The sequence below is a fragment of the Ascaphus truei genome, chromosome 3 (assembly GCF_040206685.1).
Source record: "Ascaphus truei isolate aAscTru1 chromosome 3, aAscTru1.hap1, whole genome shotgun sequence".
Lineage (NCBI taxonomy): Eukaryota > Metazoa > Chordata > Amphibia > Anura > Ascaphidae > Ascaphus > Ascaphus truei.
The window spans coordinates 104582664-104607713 of record NC_134485.1 but is presented as its reverse complement, the minus strand read 5'-3'; the positions used below and the strand labels follow the sequence as shown (position 1 = coordinate 104607713).

The window sequence follows — 25050 nt, the reverse complement described above, 5'->3', positions numbered from 1 at the left end:
CCACACACCCTAGAAAGCTAAACCCCTTACCCTAAACACCCTATTAATAATAACGCCCTATTCCAACCGCTAAATTAACCTTTAAATTAACTTACGAAGGAAGCCGGCGGCTGTATGCCCAGCGGCTGCGGGTCCCTCTGCAGCCGAACGTCGACGGAGACTTGCTCGCAGCGAGATGGCCGCGACCAAATGTCCGCTTCTTGCAATGAAAGTTAACCCCTTACCTTCCACTGGCAAGCGATGTCTTGGAGTACCCTCTAGCAACAAAAAGGCCTCATCCTTCCATAAGTGCTTTTATAAAGTATGCCTCCAAACAGACTACAAAGACCTCAGAGTATGAGGTGCTTGTGCTGTAAGTAGGCTAACTCCTAGGGAGCCCAACAAGCTTTTACCGCAGGGCACTGCCCCGGCTGTCATTTCCAGATGATAATGCCAATCTAAATTTAGGTGGAATTTAAATTATACGGTGGGGGGAAAATAAACACATCTCCAGGACAAAAGAAAAGCTCAGCAGCACTTAAAGTACACTGAATAACTCCTTAGCTAAAATTATAATGACATTAGCATATCCTGCGAGATACAAAAGAGCAGGTGATACAGATTCGGAGAATGGAAGACGTCTGTGTTAACAGGTTAAAGACGATCAAGTGGAAATAAGACACAGGTGGGCGAGGCCAACAATCACAGCACAGAAATTAAAAATGAATGCCTACAACCATTATTTCATATCAAAAGGAAATAGGCAACGTTTTAATATCTCCCAGAACATTAAAATACATAGATCGCATTCTCCACAACACATCAACATAAAATGTATGCACCATAAACAGATTAACAGCTTTAACTGTATAACCAATTGCCCCTTAAAAATGTTATTTTTTTTAAATGATATATATCCAGTATAAAGACACAGATTCCTGCATCATTCATTTGCTTTTGGACTTAAAAGCATAAGGTAACTGAACAGTGCGGCACGAAAACAGACACGGTAAAGGAAATACATACTCAAATGCGGCTTTTCATCAATGCATTTCTTGCAACATTGTAAGTGAACACTAACTTTCTCAATATAAACACGTTGCAGGTTCCAGTTATATTGACATTTTCGACTGCTTATTGCAACATGTTCAGGACATTTTTGGATCCACTAATAATAAACTATCAATCCCTCTCCTATTAGGTTTTTGCATATAAGGACATATTCTGTTATTGCGCCGAATGCTTTACATATACATACACAAACATTTTGCAAAAGCATGTGATGTGATATAGACTTCTAATGCAATGAAGGAAGCTTCGTCATCTACTCAAGTGTATTTTGACAAGTGACTTGTAGCAGAGGCACCTCAAAACAAGGACACACAATTTAGAGACAAAGTATATGAAGCATACTATACAATTAGTGATCACGACAAAAAGCACAAGGAAGAGGGAAATCACTGTCCCACAGAGGGTACAATCAAATGTTTGTCACGTGACATGTACAGGGCAAGTGTTGAGGCATTACTAGGTATCAAAAATCCATGAGACAAAAGGTGCAAATCCTATTAGGAACTAGGTCGGGCCCCCATGCCAGCAAAGGATACATCAGGAGTGGCCAACCCCAGTCCTCAAGGGCCACCATCAGATCAGGTTTTAAGGCTATACCTGGTTCAGCACAGGTGGCTCAATCAGAATGACAGCCAGCTGTGCCAAGCAGAGATATCCAGAATACCTGGTCCGTTGGTGGCCCTTGAGAACTGGAGTTGGTCACCCCTGGGTTACATAATAAACGGAACAGACTGATCATTGTTTGGTAATTATAGAAGCCCATCGTTGACATAGAAACACCATGCATACATTACTGCATAAACCGTGACTTCCAATAGCTACGTGTTCTTAATCTGAAAAGCTACATTTTACATGATAAAAAGGTCAAATGTACCTAGTTTGTCATTTTCCATTACAGGAAAGTGCATGGATTTTTACTATCCCAGAAAACAAATCAATTCGTGATCAAGAGCCACAGTAAAGAAAAAACAAAAAAATATCTTTAAAAAAAAAAAAAAATGAATAGGAATAAAATGGTCAAAAGGTAAGGATGTAAAAATGTTATAAATAGCTTGTATTGAAGCAAAAAGGTGTTGTAGAACCTTTCCGTTTCTGCCACAAGCATATACACCTATGTATAACCATATTTCATTTTCACATAAAGGGAGAAAAAAAAAGTTACAGAATTTAGGAGGCACAAAACAGTCTGAAGAGCTGACAATCTAATGTATGAAATCCAAAGGGATTGGTCACTTGCACAAGGTCTGTTTGATTGGTCAATTGAACCAGGTTCAAGCATTACCACTGGACCACAACCCTTTATATTTTTGCTACAGAGCTCCAATAAAAAGTAATCGCAATGTGAAAACAATCCAGAGAAGGCTCCTAAGCATATTCTCAAACCTGCCGAGTAAATTAACTTACAGTATTCAGTCAGAGAACAATCATGAGCCAATTTATTCTCTGCAATACCTTAATCATAGTTGTGCGCGAGGGCTGTAAAATCCTACTTTCATCTTAATAAAACAGCATTAAGTAGAGCAAGATATTGCAATGGATTTCCTGTGTTTTGTGGAATATGAAGCGCAGATCAATAGCTCAGCAAGAAAAGATAATGGCTGTTAAAGTATCCGAGCTGTGCCTTTCTTTACCACATAATAAACCTTATGTACCGATTGCTTTAAGAGCCAAGTGAAACTGCACTTCTGTTTTGGTCAAAACCCATTCACTTGTTTATGATGATTTTATTATAGGTACATCACAAGCCGTAACTATCAAACACCAACTCCATTCTGACGACTAGTTCTGACCCAGCAGTTCACATAAAATAGACAGGCACATCCAGCTCTACCCAGGCTGTCTCTTTTCAGCACTGTGTCTAATGCTCTCTCAAGCTCGAATCCTCTTAACACGGACTGCCTGCTTTGTCTACAATTCCCTAGACTCGCACTCTCTGTGGAAAACATACCTTGTTAAAGAAGCTCTCAAATGTCTGGAAAACACAAGCATTTAAAAACATGCGTACTACTGGAACCTGCACACATCTCCAATGCATTCATTCTGTGATGGGTCCCCGCCATACAAGGCTAGTTCCATCCTAGCATTTGCCTTGATGCCTGGCACAGGAGATGCAGTTCCTTCAAAAATATTTGAGAAAACAAAAATAAATGAAAGCACTCAAGATTTATGGTGAAATTAGGAAGGAATGCGTTAACACATATTTCAGTATTGGACTCTTCCTTCTAAAACATACTTTTGACACCTACTTCTAAATGAGTTGCCATTTTAAAAAGGCATGTGAAGCTTGCAATTGCATGAAACAATCAGTAGATGCATTCAGAGACAGAGGCAAAAGCAATTACAAAGTACATTTCTTGTTATAATAACCTACTGGATTTTGCCATGCCAGAAGCATCATCAGCGCCAACCGAAATAGAACACCGGAAAGGTAGTTTAAACGTTAGTATATATAGATGTTCGCATAGGTCACAATGACCGAACATTACTCACATTGTAACAAAAATGACAAAATCTCATGTGTAATGAGTTCGTCGCAATCATAATACAAACCTAGTTTCCATAAAGGAGCAATACAGAACAGGGAGAAGGAAAAAAGTGACCTATTTTAAATCAATTTGCATATATTGTTTACCTACCTTCACAGCACAAAGGGAAAGCAACACACTCCTAACTTATGCTAAGGCAGCTGCTTCTGGCACCAAAAACCTTCAGCATTGCTACTAAATCTTACCCAACATAAAATATCATTAAAAAGGTCCCTTGTGGTATCGGATGTATGTTTGGAGACGCTTCCTAGGTCCTGGGTGACTGCTTTGTGTTGAAACACGCTCTATAATTTGAGCCAACAACGCATGTGTGAGGCAGTTGCCTAATGCAATGTGACCAGCATACTGTAATACCAAATTGTATCAAATGCTACTAGGGAACCTTTGGAAGCAACTTTATAAAAAATGTTTAAAAAAAAAAAAACACAACCCAACTCTCCCATAAACAAGCACCTGAACCTGCTGATCTTTCTAGCGGGAGAAGAATGAAAAGGAGTCGGCCACACCTCTACCCCCCCCCCCCTGACTCCTCCCCAAGACCTTTCCCTCCCCCCTCTGTCTGCCACTCTACGTCCCGCCCCTGTCCCCCCCTCCCCCCCCCCCAACAAAAAAACAAAAATGCTTTATTGGTTTCAATGACTGCATTTTATATGTTATGTGCATATGAATGTAATGTATCTGTATATGCTCCCTGTTTGTTCCCAATAAAGGAAAAAGATTGGATTAAAAATAAAAAAATAAAAAAAACCCCACAGGTACTTTGTGTTCTAGTGCAGATGACAGGCGGCGGTTTTAACCAAATAGAAAAGTCAACATTTCTTTTAAAGGTGTGTTCTGTTTGGGGCATTACTGCTAGGTGCTGCCTTTCATATAATCATCTCCGTTAAATCGAAGAGCAACACTATCAGTCAGGGCTTTGCGTTAGACCAGCTTTTTTAGCCCATTTGTCCCAGGACAATGCCAAATTTCTCTGGGGCGTTTTGATTTGGGAATCGAAAGTTCATTTTCCAATGGGGTTGATGATAATGTGTGTTCAATTTCCACCCACCACTGGGTATTAGTTTTAGCGTGCCAATCAATAATGGTTACAAATTGTGCAGCTGCTAGATAAAAGTTGAGACTAGGAAGGGCCAAACCATCTTTTACAGTCTCAGTAAAATAAGACAGTGGTTCTTCATTTCTTTCCCCAATCATGAATTTTTGATTGGAAAATATTCAACTCTTAGGAATAGAAACTGGAAGAGCCTGAAAAAAGTACAGTAATCTGGGAAGCATGTTCCGCTTAGTTGTGACAATTCTACCCAGCCAGGAAATCTCCAATTTGTCCCATGAATTCAAAGTGTCTTAAACAAGGTGGGGTAAGTTTCCGTGTGTGTTAATCTTTCCAATTGTAAGAGAGGATTTAAGGATAGTCTCTGTATTGTGATGTATTCCTATAGCGAGAGCTACGGATTCAGTAGAGTTAATTTTAAAATCTGATATTGTACGTATTGTAAAGATTTTTGTACATTTAGTAAAGAAGTCAATGGATTGATTCAAATTAAAGAGACTCCATCCGCAAATAAGCTTAACTTCTATCCCGTTTGCCCCAGTTTAATTCCTGAAATATAGATTTCTCCTTTCTAGAAGCTCAATAGCCAAAACAAATATCAAGGGGGAAAGAAGGCATCCCTGGCAAGGACTATTTAATGGGGGAATAGGCTCAGAGAAAAACTGCTACATTAATCCTCACTGTAGGTGTACTACTATATAAAGGCAGATCTTACCCCCAAGACTCTTTCATTGAACCCAAAGGCCCTTAAAAGTTTATCATAATTCCAATTTAATCTGTCAAAAAGCTCTTTCTGCGTTTCAGGAAAGGAGGCCCATGGGAATCTTTTGGGAACGTTTATAATGAATAAGGTTCTCCTTGTCCTATCTGCTGCTCGTCTCCTAGGCACAAATCCCTCCTGGTCAGGATGAATCAAAGGAGGAAGTACCTCCCCCAACCTCACTGATATAAAATTATACGCCAACATTCTCTATCTGTATTCAAATATATTTGTCTATAATTTGAGCAAATAGTATGATCTTTTCCATCTTTCGGGTGAGTGATTATGATTCCTTATAACATTTTTTGAAGGGAGTTTTGCGAGACATACATTAAACATAGAAAGATGACGAGTGGCTAGTAAATCTATAAAGGTCTGATATGTTAGAAAAAACGCCTGGGTCAGGTGATTTATTAAAGTTCGTTTTATAGCTGTGGACACCAATTCTAGTGTTATTGGAGCCCCTCATTTTATTTGGGTAATTTCTCCAACTTTTGGAACAGGGATATTAGTTAAAAAAAAATATATACAGTATCTCTAAGGTCTGATCTTTTAGTGCTCTCATTTTTATTGGTGACTTTCAGTGGTGGATAAATTATACAACTTGAATAGTAATGTTGTTTTAAAATTATGTTTATAGTACACGGGTTAAAGATCAACTTCTATTAGAAACCAAAAAGATGAATCGATCTATTGTTTAATTTCCTACTAAGGTTTTTTGCTAGAAGTCTATCTGCTTTATTACATTTGGTCTAGAATTTTAGTTTTGTCCATTTGAGTGGTTTTTCTATTCTTTCCAGGAGGTAAGTAGATTTTGATAGATGTGATCTTATTTGTTAGTTGTTTTGATTGCATTGTTTTAACAGTCTGGAACTATTTTAATCTTTTTTTCTCCTAACTAAACTAGCGGTCAAGTTTGGAATTAGGACATTGAGAGCAAACTAAAAAGTTACCATGAAAATGAGTCTATGTTGGGGGAAAAACAAGCCTCACTGCAGCATTTAAAATGAACCTGTGGTTTTAATTTAGCACATTGTGTTCCAGGAAGCCTGAACTTATTGGGGTGCCCTCTAACCACCATCTATTTGCAGATTGTTATTCTGAACTGACCTGCTGTCAATGTTGTGACTGGTACTGCTTTAGTGCTCAAAGAATGGACCTGTACATGACATCCTGCGGATTAAACTGATTGAGATGCAATTTGCCTAGCAACCATTCATTAGGCAGGGTTCAGAAACAGGCCAGCAATCCAATCCACCTCCTTATCTGGGCGCTGAATAGATAACAGTCGCCACCATGTCCATGACACTCTGTTTCAGCCACACTGCACCCAGCTTTCGCCAACACTCAACCACCTACCGTAACAACTCTACAGACGTAGACTCCACTTATACTGCCCAACTTTTATTGTAAAATGCAGTTATGTTTGCATTCTGATCACGCACAGGACTACACCAAAATCCAGTTGTAAAGGTCTATTTTGGTGTAAAGGTCTATTTTGGTGTAAAGGGGTTCCCAACTCAGTCCTGATGACAACAACATTGTACCCATTGCTGTGCTTTTAACAGTTAGGCCTTTGGGGCCTAGATTTGTAGGCCTATTTTAACATCTGGATTTAAAATAAGACAAGTGCTTAAAAAAACCACAAAAAAAAAAAAACACACAATGATGTTACATACCGGAGAACTGTTGCTACTATACATGTTACCAAATGGGGACAGGTTTAAGGGCTTAATAGCTGTGCAAATTTTGGTTGGAAAGCCTAAATAGAGCCCAATAAAGTGTTTACGGTTTGCATTTATGGTTAGTTAGGAACTCATACATAACCCAGGAAAACATGCAGTGCAAATTGGGCAGACTGAGCAATAAAGCAGAAAACTTCAGCATGATTTCACAGTAAAGTATGTGATCAGGATCAATGTCCAGCTAAAGGCAATTCAAGTTACAAGACCGAGGTCCACACAAATACAAATGGGCCTTCAGAACGTGCCGCTATACTTCACATGAAAATTCTCCAGACTTGTATTAAAATAAAACAAATATTATGGAACAGAAGAAGACGACATTACTATTTGGAAGTTGAGAAATTAGTGGTTTCATTTACTTGCAACGCCAACACAAGTTGTCCTTGCAGACTGCCCTTTTGAAGAGGTCTTGCTGCTCCGAGTAAGTTTTGGATAACCCATTTAGTAAAAAGACTGAACATACATGAAATAGCCTTATAACATGTTGTTTTATTGTCCTGAAAGTTTAACTATAGAAGGGAGAATGCACTTTTAAGAAGTCATGACAAGTGGGACTAGAACTCCAAGTACTTATACAACTCCAACATCTTTAACGGTTTAACCAAGAAGTCAGCACAGACCATGACGATTTCAATTTTAATGGTTATCTTAACCCATTTAGTGCCAAAGGGGCCCAGCATTGCATGTGCATCGTGTGTTAGAGGTTCAGAAACCCTTTCGACACAGGATTCCACTAGCTTGGATACTGCTCCTTTAAAATGCTAAATATTAGGGAGATGCACAAGTTCACTTGTAATTTGCCAATTGTAAATCGTTTTGAGGTATGCGTGTTTCAAAGAGAAACACTATAAAGTTTTCTAATTACCTTTGCAACTCATAAGGATTTGCAGAGGAGACTTTCCCCATACCTCAAAGACAGGATGACTGACGTATGTGGTTACAAAAAGGTGGGCACGTGTGGCAAGCCTAAGTATACAAGATCATGGGTTCAATGCAGACAACTGATACAAGAGGGCAACTGCCATAATGTAAACCAATGAGTAACAGTACTGTGCACACAGTACCATCACTGCGCTTGCTACATACAGTAAATGCAAGTGCAATGTAACCATGTACGCAATAGGAATGGTGTTAATAAAACAGGTTCTACTGTGTGTGGGTGTGGTGTGTAATGATACAAATTGTGCCCATAATTCTGCCGAATTCCTTAGCATCAAAAAAGCTGTGAAAGCAGCAGGAAGCCATTACTGTTTAATTTCATGTTCACTTACCGCTATCATACAATCATGACCAATGCGTTCTAATGTCTGCATTGTAGTTTCAGAAGGTTCGTTGTATGGCAATCTTTGTATACAGAACGATTCTAAAATCAAACTTCACGTGATCAAAATGAAAAGACAACGTAAATGTAATTTGGGACCGGCGCTGTAGCTCCTTTACTGTCAACATGATGTGCTGAAGGGTTATCGCCATAAAGCCAGGACATGCGTTTAATAGGTTCTAATGTCCTAACTGCAGGAATCCTATGTATGGTGGAACGTTTCAGTTTGATTTCTTACAGCTGCTTTGTGCCTTTTTTTTATTATTATTGTTGTTAATTTACCCTTTTTCCTCACAATCATTCTTGGGGTGAAGAATCCCTTGAATTGCTTGATACTTTAGCAAATAACACTTTAATCAGAAAATGGGGACGTTGCTAAAAAGCAGGAAACTTTTAGTGCACTTCAAAAGTTGGCCATCCCTTGCTATTGGTAGAGCAATCTAACAAACATATCAACAGTTGGCTACCAGTAAATGAAGCAGAGTCACAAACACTGATCCTGGGGTGCAGAGCATTGTTCTCGCATGTCTTTAAAGCATGATTTTGACAGAGCGCAATGACACTAAAGAGCAGACCATGGGAAAACAAAACATATCACCCCTGAAACATGATGCACTACACATGGGGTGGCAAATTCCAGTCCTCAAGCGCCACCAAAAAAGGTCATGATTTAAGGATATCCCTGCTTCAGCACAGGTGGCCCAGTCTGACAGCCACCAGTGCTGAACGGATATCCTGACCTGTTGGTGGCCCTTGAGGACTGCCGTTGGCTACCACTGCGCTACACAATTATTCTATGCATCTCTATTAAAAAAAAAAAAAGTACAGAGTCCTGAAAGTTACCTTTAAGAAAATAAAAATGGAAGCTTCCCAAAAACAGGCGCATGTGGTTCCTGCCCCTTCTGCCCCCTAGCCCATTATTATAACACAACAGAAGAGTCCTCCTTGACAGCAGTAGTATTAAAGGGGATAGAAGCCGTTTCAGTCAGGCAGTGTGAATCAGCAGCTGTAATTACTGCTGCCCTCGAATATCCATTCTCCGAGTTTCCCACGTCTGGAAGTGTGTAGCTCTACTCATTACCGCTCATCGAAGCAGGCTCATTTTTACAGGGCTGAGGATGCCCGACATGAAATGCTACTCCTACAACGAAAATGAGATACAGACACACTGGCCAAACAAGCAACAACTCATGTGATAGCAAATTAAAAAATGTGCCTCATCTACAGCGCACAGAAGAACAATTGAGGTGAAGCAAAAGCGGTATGTAATATAGCACCAGCATATTGATTTTACCACCATAATTAGCCTCTAGTTACAATGACCTCTGAGAGCTGCATTAGACTTGCAGAGTAACCTTAAAAGGTCCCTTTAATATTTACTGAAAGGTCTCCAAATAATTGACATTCAGCCTTTCCTGCATCTCGCACTGTGAATTAGTCATGCTAGCTGTTTGCTAATCACCGGAAGATAAAACTTGTTCCACACATCTAGTTACAAATGCCCAGTTGCAGCAACTTTTCAGATATCATAGCAACCCAATTAGCATGCATGCACCAGCTGGCTGAGAGATGCCAATTTTAGATCTTTATGTTTAAAAGCCAATTAGGTCCCACACCCCCTTCATTTATAAAACTGTGGCATTGACCCTGTTTCGGATGCTGGAAAATCTGGATATTCCGAGCCTGTTCTTTAAGAAATGGATGACCACCAAGCCAAAAGCAGCACTCCCCATTCTCTTAGCTCATCTGATGCAAGCAGAGATCGCAGTTGATACAACATTTAAAAGGGTCATCTGAAAAAGGACTATGTTCAAAAAAGACAAATACATACCGTAAAGAAAAAATATTAAACGTGCATATAATCCAGCTGTAAAATGTATACCCCATTTCCATCATATGTCCCAGCAATCAACTCATGTGAAGGGCTCACCGATGCTTTCACTCCTACACCTGTAGTAAATATATAAGCACATACACACCTTGCTATCCGTCATTTCGCTTGACGATGAACAGATTATCCGACGCAGCACAATACAATCCGCGAAACGGGATTGTCCGAAGCTCGCCACCGCCCATTATCATGGGATTCACTTTACAACGCTATTTTCCAGCAAGGATTCCGTCAGGTGACCAAGGACCGCCTGTAATTATATACATACACTATATGCCTAATTGGGAAAAAGAACTAGGTATGAGTATACCACTAGAAGAATGGAAAGCCATACCCACAGACACCTATAAAAGCTCAATTTGTACCAATATAAAAAAGAGAATGGATATAAAAATCCTATTCCGTTGGTACCTAGTACCAGATAAATTACATAAAATATATCCACAATATTCCAAGATATGTTTTAAGAGAATGTGGCGACGTTGGTACTATGTTGCATATTCTTGTGGTCTTGTCCCCATAATTTCTCAAACTTGGTCCCAGATCTTTGATTAAAGAACAAACAATTTCAATAGTTCCATTTACAGCATTAAATTAAAAAAAACAAAAAACACACGTTTCCAAATATTGACTTCACACGTCAGCCACCAGGTGCACTATAGCCGACTTCTGGAAAAGGAAGAATCTCCACCAATGACTGATTTTACAAAAATGTAAAGTTAATCATATGGAACGTCTCAACTCTGTTAAATTGATCTTTTGATACATTCTGTGAGATTTGGCTCCCCTTGGATTCACAATGTCAGATTTTGATCATGTAAATGTTATCTGTATTGTAAATTTATGATCAAATAGAAATTTATACGAATTGCCCCTCATCCCTATTTTTTGTTTCCCTCAACATTCATTTTTATTAACTTATGAAAATGTTCAAAAAATAAATGAAGACAAGCTTTTCAGGGGGGGGAAACCCCCCAGAAAAATTACTTAATTTTGTTAATTCCGTTGCTGCATTAAAGTAAGCGAGGAAGTTGCTCTAAAAGAAACCCAATATGCATTTTTAATAGGTAATTTAAGAAGGCTACATCTGACCTTTCAAGTTTAGCTGATGGAGAGTTCAATGCATACCCAAAACAGTGTTTCTGTGCTTGCACAACCAGCTATGATAATGCACCGACAGACACCTTTCTGGTTTCCGCCATAAAGGTGTGCCACATGTTAATGTCGCTAACCTGACTTGTTTCCAAGTCTGTGAAAATTGTTCAGGGTATGAGCGAAAAAGGAGGCGGATCTTGGAAAAGCATCAAATGGATGTGCCTTATGACATGAGCTCATTTTTATTATGGAAAATAGCAAATTATAGACCCTGAAGTGGAATAGAATGTTTCAAAGAACTTGTGGAGAAAAGAACCCAATTGTAGCACTCGAGCTCACCCTCTGGTGATTTCTGTGATAGTTAAAACATAGTCTTTATTAAGCAACCAAGATAAAATAAAAAAGGTGTTAAAAACGTGAACTGAAGGTATATGTTGGGTCCAAATAATGATAGCCGTATAGGCTCAGGATCCTTGAATATTAATGCGTGTAGAAGAGAATACTTATAACACACTAGATTACAGTCCTTGGTGAAGGATCTGTAGGTGAATAATCACGTTCAGGAAATTCTCGTGACCAAGATAGTAAACTGTAAATCACTTAGGCAATTATCCAAATAAACCAAGGTATGACAAGTGGAATGGTTGGATTTACAGTAACCAGTGGATGCTTATAGTGTCACTTTTATTTTATAATATGATGCACCTAAGATCCACCAGAGAGTAACAGATGTAAACAGAACTCAGCTAGATCCTCCCTGTGTACCTATAGAAAATTGTGTAGGTGAAGCTGCACCGTTAGTTGCTGACTTGACCTCAGGTGACCTCACCAGGAGTCTGCAGCAGTGATCTATGAGAATATGTGTATTGATATTGACAAGATCACTTAGATGAAGCTGCTAAGGGAAGTACTCAAGACCTGAAGTGTTAGGTAGGGTCCTCATAAACTTGGACCCCTAACTTAGACAGGTTAGCAAGTATGTGCTAACTATACAGCCAGTACTAGTACTTATGAACTCACGTAACCTTGGGGTGGAACGTGGTGTGAGGTAGGTAATAAACTTAGAGTCACAGTCAGCTCAGTACAATAGGACACAGGTAAGGAAGCTGCTACTGTATATAAATAGTGTACTAGTAAGTTGTCCGCAAACTCTGCTGTAGGAAGACACAGAGATATACTACATAGCGGGCTAATCAGATGGATATAAATGATTCAACTTATAGTGCAAATAACTTGGGAGAATGATATCCCTGTAGCTGAAAAGGAGGGTTCCCTTACCAATACTTACCTGTTCGCCTTGAGAAAGCGTCTCTCGCGAAACGCGCGCGTCGGCTCTGGTTTCAGACGTGCACGAGCAGAGTCTGATCGCTACCGCACCTGACTATCTCGCACTTCGAGCTGGTGCGGCTCTCTGTCTCTGCACTAAACAAGTTTTCTATGTGCCCCGACGGACATACGATACCTCCTTTTCATCCTGAGCCTATACGGCTATTATTATTTGGACCCAACATATACAGTACCTTCAGTTCACGTTTTTAACACCCTTTATTTTATCTTGGTTGCTTAATAAAGACTATGTTTTAACTATCACAGAAATCACCAGAGGGTGAGCTCGAGTGCTACAATTGGGTTCTTTTCTCCACAAGTTCTCTATATATTATTACCCAATACCACCGCTTACCAATACCACCATCGTGGCTGTAGCAGGGGCCCCCCTAGTGTTCCTAGAATGTTTCAAAGTAAGGGGCAACCAAGAACCCCAATTCCTAGAATGTTTGTAATAGTGGATGTCCTTTTAAACTGCATTATGACAGAAGGCTCACACTTCGATTTCAACTCACCAAATGCTTGTTTAGTTGTTCTGTTTCTCTACCAGATATAAAAGAGAAGTATGACAAATGTACCCCGACATCTGAAGGAGACGCCACATTTAAAATCGTTGGCGTGGACCTGTGTTGTACATACAGGGGCTGCAAATAATACTCGTCTCCCAAATATTAAAAAGTCCATTGCTTATTTAGGTAGACAAACTTATGACATGATCATGTACATTAATGCACTGTATTACCATACACCATGTTTTACAAGCCCAATTGTCTAAAGCAGCGCCTTTAAATACTAGGTGATAAAGACCAAAGCTGCACACACCTGCAATGTTTCTTCTACCTTGCTGTCCCACTGTAGTTTAAGCCACAGTAAAAAAAAAAAAAAAAATGTATTTCCCACAGTGGAATCCAAAGAATTGTCTGGGTTTTACCGAGTAGTGGGTATCAGACATACTTTTTATAAAGGGGGGAGGGAGGGGGGAGAAATGTGGGTGTGCATCGATTGCCACATTTTAGAGATTTGGGAGTGTGGTCACAAACTCTTAATTGATGTACATAGCACCATAGAGGTGGGGGCACCGACTACAAAGCAAACAGGGGCACAAAAGGACAGAGACCAACTTTGCATAGCTGGTATAATTCCAAGTATTCATGGGGGGGGGGGGGGTTACGTTTTATATATTCATTCGATTCCCCAACCAGAGACCATAGTAGGCCATCAGTAACTGTGTGAAAAGACCTTCAGAGATAAGATCACTTCATCAATATGCTAGCTGACTCATGGCCACTAGTCCCCAGGCATAGACACCTTCCCACAGAGAGCTTCAACAGAGAAATCATTTGCACCTTTAACACATCAATCAGCAGCTGCCCAGCCTGGAACGTTCAGTGTATGACACAGATTGCGGAAACCAAGTAATAAAATGCCACACAAACCTTGCCAAGGGTTACACTCAATTGATTCAGGCATTTAAATAGAAAAACGTCTAAAACCGTGCATCAAGAAGGGAGGAATACTGCATGAGCCACTTCAAGCCAATACTATACTACCCCCTCTGGCATAGAAAGCGTTAAACGAAATTAAACTGCAGCAGGGGACTGCCAGTCTTGGGTACATATTTGGCGTTTTAACTCATTCACAGATGGACCTGCGGCAATACATTTCTTTGGCAACGCGTTGCAGGCTCACAACGCACTGGTTACTAGCATAACGAAGAGTACTTAAAGTCGCGATCTTTAAATACATAATAGTCGTACCCTCTTAACTGCCGGACAGACAGGTGTTAATCTGAATTAATTTGAATGGAGGGGAGGCAACATACTCCTCTCTCCCGATTACAGGGTCGAGGATTGTCACCTCCACAAGGAAGTCATGCGATGCACCATGCACGCAGTTTCCCTGTTCCCCCCACCCCCACCCATTCAAACCCAGCTTCCATCTGCTGCTGCTGGGCCAGGATACAGATCCAGCAGAGGTTAAGTCAGAGGATCGGGCTGGGTCTGAAACACTGCGTCTTCTTTCAAATCACTTCTTAGTACTGATGAAAAGGCGCACACCAAATCAGCCGTAACCGAACCGGTTCCCTCCGAATCTGCCCGGATTTCAAAATCCATTGCGACCTCATTGAGATCACACGCGTATTACTTCAACCCACACCAGCCAGCCCTCTCCCTGCCGCCCTTACCAAGCAGATCCTCGGGAAATCCAAAAGAATAGGATTAATGCATGCACAACTGGAGCTGCTGCGGCTGCCGGTCAAGGGGATGCGGGCGCCCACATATTAAGTGCAGCGGCCCGGCCGTGCCCGTCCTCCCCGGCTGCTCGATCAATAAGCCCCGCCGTGGTGCTGGCTGCTGCATGGGGGCCCGGCTTCGCATCCAGGCGATCTGAACCTCTTTGCAAACTCAGCTCACACCAGCCTGCCTCCCCTCCGGAAGCTGATCCCTCCCTCCCCCTCTGTAACGGACGCGCCAATAGCCGACCGCCAAGCAAAGCGGACAGCCAACCCGCGGCGGCCGAAGCGACAAGGTAGACCGAGGATTGGGCAGCAGGGAAGCGGATGCGAGCGTGACGTCACCTCTTTGTTACCCGCTACGCCGGGCTGGCCCTTTAAAGCCTGCGGATGGTGCTGGAGAGGGTGGGCCTTGCAGCTGAGTGAAATGGATGCACAGGAGGAAAGCTGCTGCACTTTGCAGAGTCAACCCCCTCTCCCTCACACCTGCAGGACTTAAAAGGACCCCTCAATGAGCACAGGGGAACTATGACCTCCCCCCTTCCTGCGGAAAATAGACATATTCCGTTTAACTATAGTGCAGCATCTCAAGCCCAAGTGATCCTAAGCCAGAGGGTCCTCCACATAAGCCACACACATTTGATACTAAAATAAATGCATTGAAGACCAAAAAGTTTTGAGTCAAGACCCCAACTTCTACAGTAATGATGTAAAACAATGACAGTTGCCCACTTGAATTCTTATTTTTAAACAATTTATTATTATGGTTATTGGAGACATACTAAAAAGAAAGCTGTAATCGAGGGCTATAAAAAAAAAAAAAAAAAAAGAGCACATAGGATATATTGTAGGAAATGGAACAAACTTCAGATATGAGGGGAGATTTACATGGGTTATTGCACCACACTCCCAAATTAGCAGCCTTTCAAGTTAAAATCAGGTTATGGTACCTTAGTTAATCCCAGCAACTGTAGAAAATGAAACCAACATATGGAGGAAATTAAACTAATGGAGGAAATGGAACAGCCATATGGATATAGAGCCATATTTACTAAACAGTTATCTATCATAAATCCCCCTCTGGCGCTGGAAGATACCTTAAAGCTTACGACTGCTTGGTAAATATTGCAGCTTCAATCCATTTAAGTGAATGAACTGAAAAGGTGTTTAAGCCCCAACATTTGTTTTACAGCACAGCACCACTTGGAGACTGGAGTGAGCATAAAATACAATGTTATAAGTGGAATGAATATAGGATATATTGTTGGAAACAGACTGAGCATATGTAAATTAATGAATGGAAGAAATAGAAATCATTTGATTAACTGACTAGAATTAGTGAATAGAAGCTAGAATGCTAGAAATTGAATGAAGATATAGGACGATTTTTACTAAGCAGGGCTTTGCCAGAATACACCTTCCTTATTTGAAACAGTGGGTCCCCCAGCACAGTACAGTTGCTCTCCAAGCTATGAGGACCACTGTTACCAGATACATTACATTCTTGTCTGGGAGAAACAATATGGCCACTAGGGTACGCCTCAATCTAGCAGCCAATAGAAAGCAGTGACATCTTCTGATTGGGTGACCTGGTAGCCATATTTGATTTTCATTACAAGTACAAAATGTAATATCTCAGCAATCATGGAGTCCCTGAAGTTGAGTGCCGCAGTTTAGCTGGTTGTACTTTCTCCATTGCATCTTATGTACATTAAATTCATTCAATGTTCTGTATCATGGTTTAGTAAGTTGTGCTATGCCTCGTGGCCCAATCAAATGAACTGTGCTATAAAGTATTGATGACATAGCACTGCTTCGTAAATATCACCCTCTATTTCCTACATCATTTCTTATATTTATTAGATTTCCAGAATTAAGCCTTTAGGTTTGTTAATGGGCCACATTTAGTAAGCGATGCTATACCACTAGACCACTTACAGTGCTTTAAAAGGTGTCCGGTGGGTTAACGCCCACCAGCAACAAAGGAAAGGGTTCTTTACAGTAAGGGCAGTTAAAATGTGGAATTCATTACCCATGGAGACTGTGATGGCAGATACAATAGATTTGTTCAAAAAAAGGTTGGACATCTTTTTAGATAGGAAAGGTATACAGGGATATACCAAATAAGTATACATGGGAAGGATGTTGATCCAGGGATTAATCCGATTGCCAATTCTTGGAGTCAGGAAGGAATTTATTTTTCCCCTTATGAGAGATCATTGGATGATATGACTGGGTTTTTTGTTTTCCTTCCTCTGGATCAATAAGTAAGTATAGATATAGGATAAAGTATCTGTTGTCTAAATTTAGCATAGGTTGAACTTGATGGACGTACGTCTTTTTTCAACCTCATCTACTATGTAACGCCGCTTAGCAAATATGGCCCAATATCCTACATTATAGCCTCACATTTAATTTCCTACTCCATGTACGAAATGGAACACAAAACCAGAAGGAAAACATTAAGTAATATAGACATTACATGTATACATTCTTTGTGGGTTAAAGAAAAAGAAAACTGATTCTAAAACATTTCAGTAGAATATTAAAGTGGAAATATATAGGATAATAAAAGGGCTTTGTGGGTGATGAACACAAAAAGAGGAGGGCTATACATTTAGAACACCTCACAGCAACTGGGAGAGAAGGCAATTCTTCCCCTTTTGCTGCCTCAGGGAACTGCTATGCTTGCAGAAAGCTTAGTCATCAGCCATTTTTAGCTTCCAAAATGACTGGTATGTCAGAGGTACATATGTCCTAAACCAGTGAGCTCCTGATAGCAACACAGTAGTGGCCCAGGAAATAGAGACCTCCGATTCAAACAAGGTGTTTAAAACGAGAACAGTCAGGGGGGAAACACAGTCAAAAACAGCGCTTGGTATACAAAAAAGTAATGGTTTTAAATATTGCATAAGTTTAAAAAAAAAAAAGTACAAGTATCACAATATAAAACAGTATAATAATACTTCATTGCACTTTATACCGTTGTTATAATGCTAGTCTTGTAACTTTTTGGACCAAGTTTTTCCCCTGACTGTTCTACTTGTGTGTGGTAGCCAATCATAGCATTTTGCACCTTCTGTATATATTTATTGATTTCAGTAAACCACCAACCCTTGAGTAAAACATTAAAGCAAGCATCGTATTCACTCTTTCCCAAAATGTAAAAAAAAAAAAAACCAACAAATCTCTGCAGCGCGGCACCATAAAAGAAAGATAAGAATCCCTGTACAGCGTACAAAGGGACTGGTGGGTATAGAAGACACAGACAGCTGGAACACCACTATTGAATGTAAAGTTCCTCTTAATAGCAACACCTACTGAAATTGCAATAAAAACACTCACCAATGTAAGACTTTTCTACAGTCATCACGTTAATTCTGAAATGTAACGGTTTAAAGCACAAGAACAACGATTACTACATATATAGAATGTGAAATTGTTTTGTTAGATTAATCAGAGACTTAACCAAAGTGAGAAAGCTGTAGCGACTTAAAGGTTGCAACAATCTGGAATGTATTGCTTCGAGATCTCAGAAACTGGATGAGATTGGAAGACAAACAGACCCAGTATCCATTTCCTAACCTATTTTGTGTTTTGGGAAGAACACCTTTCTGCTCCTGTAAAGTCCCAATTCCTCCATTAGTCACATATATGTAAACCATGTACAACTGCTGTCAAGAATTGGACATGCACAAATTAACATTAACACTGACTGTGCGCTAGGGGGGCTTGCAACATTTCAGAGCAATAGGTCATAGGTGTTCTAGTGACTAAAAAGGTTACCTGCCATTGCCAGCCATTTGAGTTAAAGGTTATTGACGGCCATTTGAGTCTAAAAGGTTCCAAAGAGAATCCAGATCAGTGTCACAGAAAGGAAGCAAACAGTGCTATCTGTAATCTCTAGATAAAGCAGACTCAAAGAAGCTCACACAACTCATAGGATGCCCCATGTTTGTCACAGCATCGAGCGACAGCAAGCCCTTTTTTGTATTTCAGTTACGCAGGCCAGAAATCAATATGTAGCAAAGAAAAAAACTAGATTCAGTTACTGATACGGCATGAATTGGCAAATACCAAAAGAAAGGAAAATTGCTCAACACCTCATTGCCAGCGGCACTTACAATGTGCAGTGTTCTGAGCTCTTCAGCAATGATGAGGTTAATAGCTATGGTGGGTGAACTGTATATTCAACTCTACTCAAATCTTACACTGAATAGCTGGGTAGGCATTCAAGCAAAGATTTTAAATGGTAAAAGAAAAACATAACTCATTTCATCAAGTTTATGGATTTAGTTAGATGGGAGATATGCATGTGTGCAGAGGCCATGCTAGATTTTTTTCTCCCATGGAGTAAAAATGCTCCTCTAAAAATGTTGCAGCAATTTTTTTTATTTCAGAAGTATGGAGATGAGACGAATTAAGAGTGGTCAGTCATTCTGAAATGCCTCTGTAGGCATTATATTATACATAAACTCCAGTGGGTTGCAGAAGAATTCGCGCTCTGCACATTTCACATTTTGTTGGCACCTGAGCGAACTCCACAACGCTTTTAAAATTAGGCTTTACATGTAAAAATCTACAAAAACGACTCCAAGATTTACAGAGATAAACAGATTAATCTCTGTTGCATAAGTATTCAACCCCTTTGCTACCAAAGTCCTAAATAAGCTCCGGTGCAAATGAACTTTTTGAAAGGTCACAAAATAATTTTCATGGTTTCAGCGTGTGTAATCAAAGTGGTTTAATTTGTGGATCATTTCCCTCAGGTATATAGAATGTAAAGCTGCAACTCAGTGATCCAACAAAGCAACCATGAAGACCAAAGGAGCTTTGAAAAACAAGTCAGGGATAAAGTGGTAGAGAGAGACAGAGTAGGAGAGGGGTACAAGAACATTCCAACGGTGCCGATTATCCCTCTCAGCACAGAAGTCCATTATTAAGTGGAAGATGCATCATACCACCCAGATCAGGTCGCCGTCCCAAACTGAGCAGCCGGGGAAACAGAAAACTGATTTGGAATGTCACTGAAGCCAACAATGACCTTAAGAGAGGTGCAAAGTTCTGTCTGAGATGGGAGTCTGTTCACCCATCAACAATAAGCCAGTCCCTATACAAAGCTGGCGTGTATGTACTGGTGGCAAGAAAGAAGCAATTACTCAAAAATACATCTTAACTCACGTATGGAGTTTGCGAAAAAGTATATAGATGATACTACAAACATGTGGAAAAAGGTTTTGTGGTCAGACGAGACAAAAATGTTACTTTTTGGTCTAAATTCCAAGCGTTGTGTCTGGCACAGGCCCAGCACATAACCCATAGAGAGAAAGAGGTTCCGGCGCAACTGCGCATGACAAGAATCCAAGCTGCTTCCGGATGAATACGAAAACTTTATTGGCACAGAACACACAAGGCTACACCGTGGTGTAGCCTTGTGTGTTATGTGCCAATAAAGTTTTCGTATTCATCCAGAAGCAGCTTGGATTCTTGTCATGCGCAGTTGCGCCGGAACCTCTTTCTCTCTATGTATCTTTACTGAAGGTTGCACGCGGGATCGCAGGAGCAGAGGAGAGCAGGACCCAGACCGGAGTTTCAACTTAGGTAAGGTAATTTCCCTCCTACTCCAGTCAGAGTAGTGGCCACAGACTGTCACCCTCATTCCATATCCCCACATGACGACATTGACACCCTCGGTGCACATACCATCTACCGAAGCGCAAGACAGTTTTTTCCTTGGCCAGCACATAACCCAGTCAACACCATCCCAACTGTCAAGCACGGTGGGGGCAACATCATGTTTTGAGATGCTGCTCTTAAGCAGGGACTGTGAAGCTGGTCAGGATAGAGGGGAGAATGGATGGTGCAAAGAACAGGCGAATCCTTGAGAAAAACCTGTTTCGAAACAGGGGAGGAAATTCACATTTCAGCAGGACAATGACCCTAATCACAAAGCCACAATGGAGTGCTTGAACAAGGAGAATTAATGTTCTTGAGTGGCCCTGTCAAATGACTTGAATATACTCGAACATTTATGGTGAGGCTTGAAGATTGCAGTCCAATCAACAATCCCCAAACAACTTATCAGCACGTTTTCCCTATGAAGAATAGGCAACATTTTCACCATCCTACTGTGCAAAGCATGTAGAGTCCAATCCAAAAAGACTCAGCAGTAATTGCTTCAAAAAGGTGTTTCTACCAAATATTGACTGAAGGGGCTGAATACTTGTACAAAATGAGATTTACTATTTGCATATTTCCTTTGCAGACATTTAACCTGTGTTCAGTTTAACCACTACTGCTCTGTAGCTTTGAATAAAAAGCTAGTTTGAAAAACTGTGCCTACATTATTTGTAATACAACAAAATGTGACATTACATCTGCAAATCGCTGTAGCTACAGAAAATATGTACATCAATGTATGCACAGATTTATTTCATGTCTCCTTGTGTACACACACACACACACACACACACTACTTTGTTGATACGTTTCCTATCCCTCCAATAATAACAATTTGTTAGGGCATACTTAAATTGTAATATTTCTTGTTAATGCTTTATAAATTTAAAGTTGCTAAACTTAATCTAAAATCTAAAACGGTCTTTTCCTTGTGACCGTCAATTTGAAACTTTGCAGGTTTAATGGAGCACTCCTGGGGACCATTTATTTTTTAAATAGGATTTGAAGCAGGCGGTCTCCAGAGCTGAACCGCGTTGATTTCAGCTCCGGAGGACCCCCTGCTTCCCGAGATACTTGCCTCCGTAGGGGGTGCCATCAAACCCATTAAAAAAAAAAATAAAAAAGAAGATGGGGGGAGAAGGGGGGGGCGGCATGCCTCTAATACCGCAGTACTGCTTTATGGCAGCATGCGACTCAAATGAACAGTGATATGCTGCACACCATTAGTCAAAAAACAAAACAGTATTACCGATGCTGCTGGTTCAACGGGATGCGACTCAAGCAGCAGTGGGGAATATAATTTTATAATATAGTTCTCCTGAAATTGTGAAGCAACAGAGAACTGCAACCAGCTACATTTAAAAGCTGAAAGTTCCAGCCAAGGGATAGCAGTACCTCTGGGCCTTGGAAAGAACGTTACAGATTGTCTATCAAACAAACAATTCGAAAAACGTAAGCGCTACAGTGTAAATACATATTCTATTCGTATAAAAGCATTTAAACCGAGCATGAACTGCAACTTTAAAAAAAAAAAAAAAATCTTGAAAGAGTCCCGTTCTTTTGACAACGTGAATAGGGCTTTAGTGTATAAATGATTTGATTTCATGCGACTTAATCTGTTCAACTTATTGATACCACTAGTTTCTACACTGATACTCTGGAAGTTATCAAAAACTATTAAAAAATATATAAATACATAAACGCCTACATCTTCATAGCAAATCATTTACACCATAATGAATGAACACAGTGAAAGGAAGCACAACCAACAGTATTTCTGGCTGTGGGTTTATTGCAAACAAAAAAAAATTGTATTTTAATGTCATTTTAGATATATTTACGTTTCAGTGTTAAAATTTGCACTTGGCAGCTTGAGCATCAGCAAAGAAATGAGCTGGAGCAGATACCCCACGGTCATGCGCAGACTGAATTTGGGCCTTGGGCAGAGAGTTGATATATGTATGTGTAGGTTTATTAGAGAAGGTGAAACCTTCTTGGTAACAAGCGGGGGAGGTGTTTGAAATCCTTACTAAGTGTTGGGATATAAAATGTCAGGCAAAACTATTCTGAGAGGATGTTTGCAATTCAGGAGAAACGGACCTCTAGCAGTCCATCCACTAAAATAAGACTCACAAACAAATCAGTCATCAGTATTGCTTTTGGGGAGAAGTTACTTTTAATAACGTAGCCAGCAACAGAAAAACTATTGAATAAATAACAGTAATAACCATTGGCGGAGCTAGACATTCGCGGGCCCCCGGGCAAAAAATAAATCCAAGGCCCCATTAATATTAATACTGACTGCAATTTTCTCTCCCCTATACTCTCCCGATCCTCTCCTCCCCCCATCCTCTCTCCTCCCCCCCCATCCTCTCTCCTCCCCCCCCATCCTCTCTCCTCCCCCCCCATCCTCTCTCCTCCCCCCCCATCCTCTCTCCTCCCCCCCATCCTCTCTCCTCCCCCCCATCCTCTCTCCTCCCCCCCCATCCTCTCTCCTCCCCCCCCATCCTCTCTCCTCCCCCCCATCCTCTCTCCTCCCCCCCATCCTCTCTCCTCCCCCCATCCTCTCTCCTCCCCCCTCCCTCTCTCCTCCCCCCTCCCTCCATCCTCTCTCCTCCCCCCTCCCTCCATCCTCTCTCCTCCCCCCTCCCTTCATCCTCTCTCCTCCCCCCTCCCTCCATCCTCTCCTCCCCCCTCCCTCCATCCTCTCTCCTCCCCCCTCCCTCCATCCTCTCTCCTCCCCCCTCCCTCCATCCTCTCCCCTACCCCCTCTCTCTATCCTCTCCTCCCCCCTCTCTCCATCCTCTCTCCTCCCCCCCCTCTCAATCCTCTCTCCTCCCCCCCTCTCTCCATCCTCTCCCCTCTTCCCTCCATCCTCTCTCCCTCCCCCTCCTCCTCCTCTCTCTCCTCACCCCCCTCCATCCTCTCCAAGTCCAGTATTTATAAGTATTCTGTAGTAGTTTCTGTAGACTTTTAGTACTTGACAAACATAAGGCATCCCTTAAAGCTGCAGTTCAGTCTATATCCTGCATGTGTGTTTTTTTTAATAAATCAGTTCTGTAGTAAGAAAAAATACTTTTAGCATTTTCGGTTTTTAAAAAAACAACTTTGAAAGACCAATTTTCTTGTATTCTATTTTAACAAGCATTTGCTTAGGCACTGCCCCTTCATGGCCTGTCACAAACCCAGGCACACCCCTTTGTCAGCACTGCCCTCCCTCTCTCTAAACGTGCACTAGCATCTGGTCACATGATCTTCCTCATACAGTAGTACATTCAAGGAAGCTGGAGAAAAGGGATCAGCCATGCATAGCAGCTCGGATAGGCGATTTCAAACTTATTACAGTGTTTATTCCATTCATTGCACGTGTATATAATGTAAAAATTGTAATAATTCCATTTATAGCAAACGTGTATATGTGAATATTATTTAGATTATATGTATGTTACTGAAATGTGGAGTGAGTGTGTAGGTAAATACACACAATACACTTCCACTGCGCATATATATATATATATATATATATATATATATATATATATATATATATATATATATATATATATATTATATATTATATATGTATGTATATGTGAAGTTATGTGAGTAAAAAAGTGACAAAAACCCTCCATAGCAAGGCAAATAGCAAATGGAAATATTACTGTATGCTCATTTGTATGTATATATATATTTATATACACACACACTTCAAATACGGATAGTGATTCACGTAAATGATATATATATTCACTTTCTGGGAGTATAAGAGTGACTGTCCTGTTGTTCCTTTTTTTGTATCCATCATTGAATGGTATGCACCCTCTCTTTACGTTTATTTTATACTAGCTGAGAGACCCGGCGTTGCCCGGGATGTAATGTTCCCGCTCCTCTCTCTCTCCTCACCCCTCCCCCTCTCTCTGTTTGTCCCCCATTCACATCAATCCAGTTCCCCCCCTCCCTCCTTTACAGCTTCATGCAGTGTGTGTGCGTCAGTCATTGTGTGTGCGTCAGTCAGTCAGTGTGTGTGCGCGCGCGTCAGTGAGTCTGACGCAGAAACACAAACACACACACAGACTGACTGACGCACACACACACACAGTCAGTGTGTGCGTGTGTGTGTGCCTCAGTCAGTCAGTGTGTGCGTGCGGCAGTCAGTCAGTCATTCAGTAAGTGTGTGGGTGTGGGGGTGTGCGCGCGCGCGTCAGTAAGTGTGTGTGTGTCAGTCAGTGTGTGTGTGTGTGTTTGTTTGTGTCAGTGTGTGTGTGTGTGTCAGTGTGTGTGTGTGTGTGTGTGTGTGCAGCAGTCAGTGGGTGTGTGTGCAGCAGTCAGTGTGTGTGTGTGTGTGCGCGCGTC

At 40.9% G+C, this 25050-nt stretch overlaps 1 protein-coding gene across 3 annotated transcripts in view; it reads right to left on the bottom strand.

Annotated features, from left to right (window-relative positions):
* The window catches only part of FAM222B (family with sequence similarity 222 member B), a 101475-nt gene that overhangs the window by 51186 nt on the left and 25239 nt on the right, over window positions 1–25050 (bottom strand). Inside the window, exon 2 of one of the 3 annotated variants that reach the window (XM_075589245.1) lies at window positions 10453–10614. The exons of 1 other annotated variant lie outside the window; for it this stretch is intronic. The gene's annotated coding sequence lies outside the window, so the exon portion shown is untranslated. Of the gene's footprint in view, window positions 1–10452; window positions 10615–14970; window positions 15227–25050 lie in introns of those variants that run through there. One more of the 3 variants, XM_075589244.1, reaches the window with a different exon arrangement.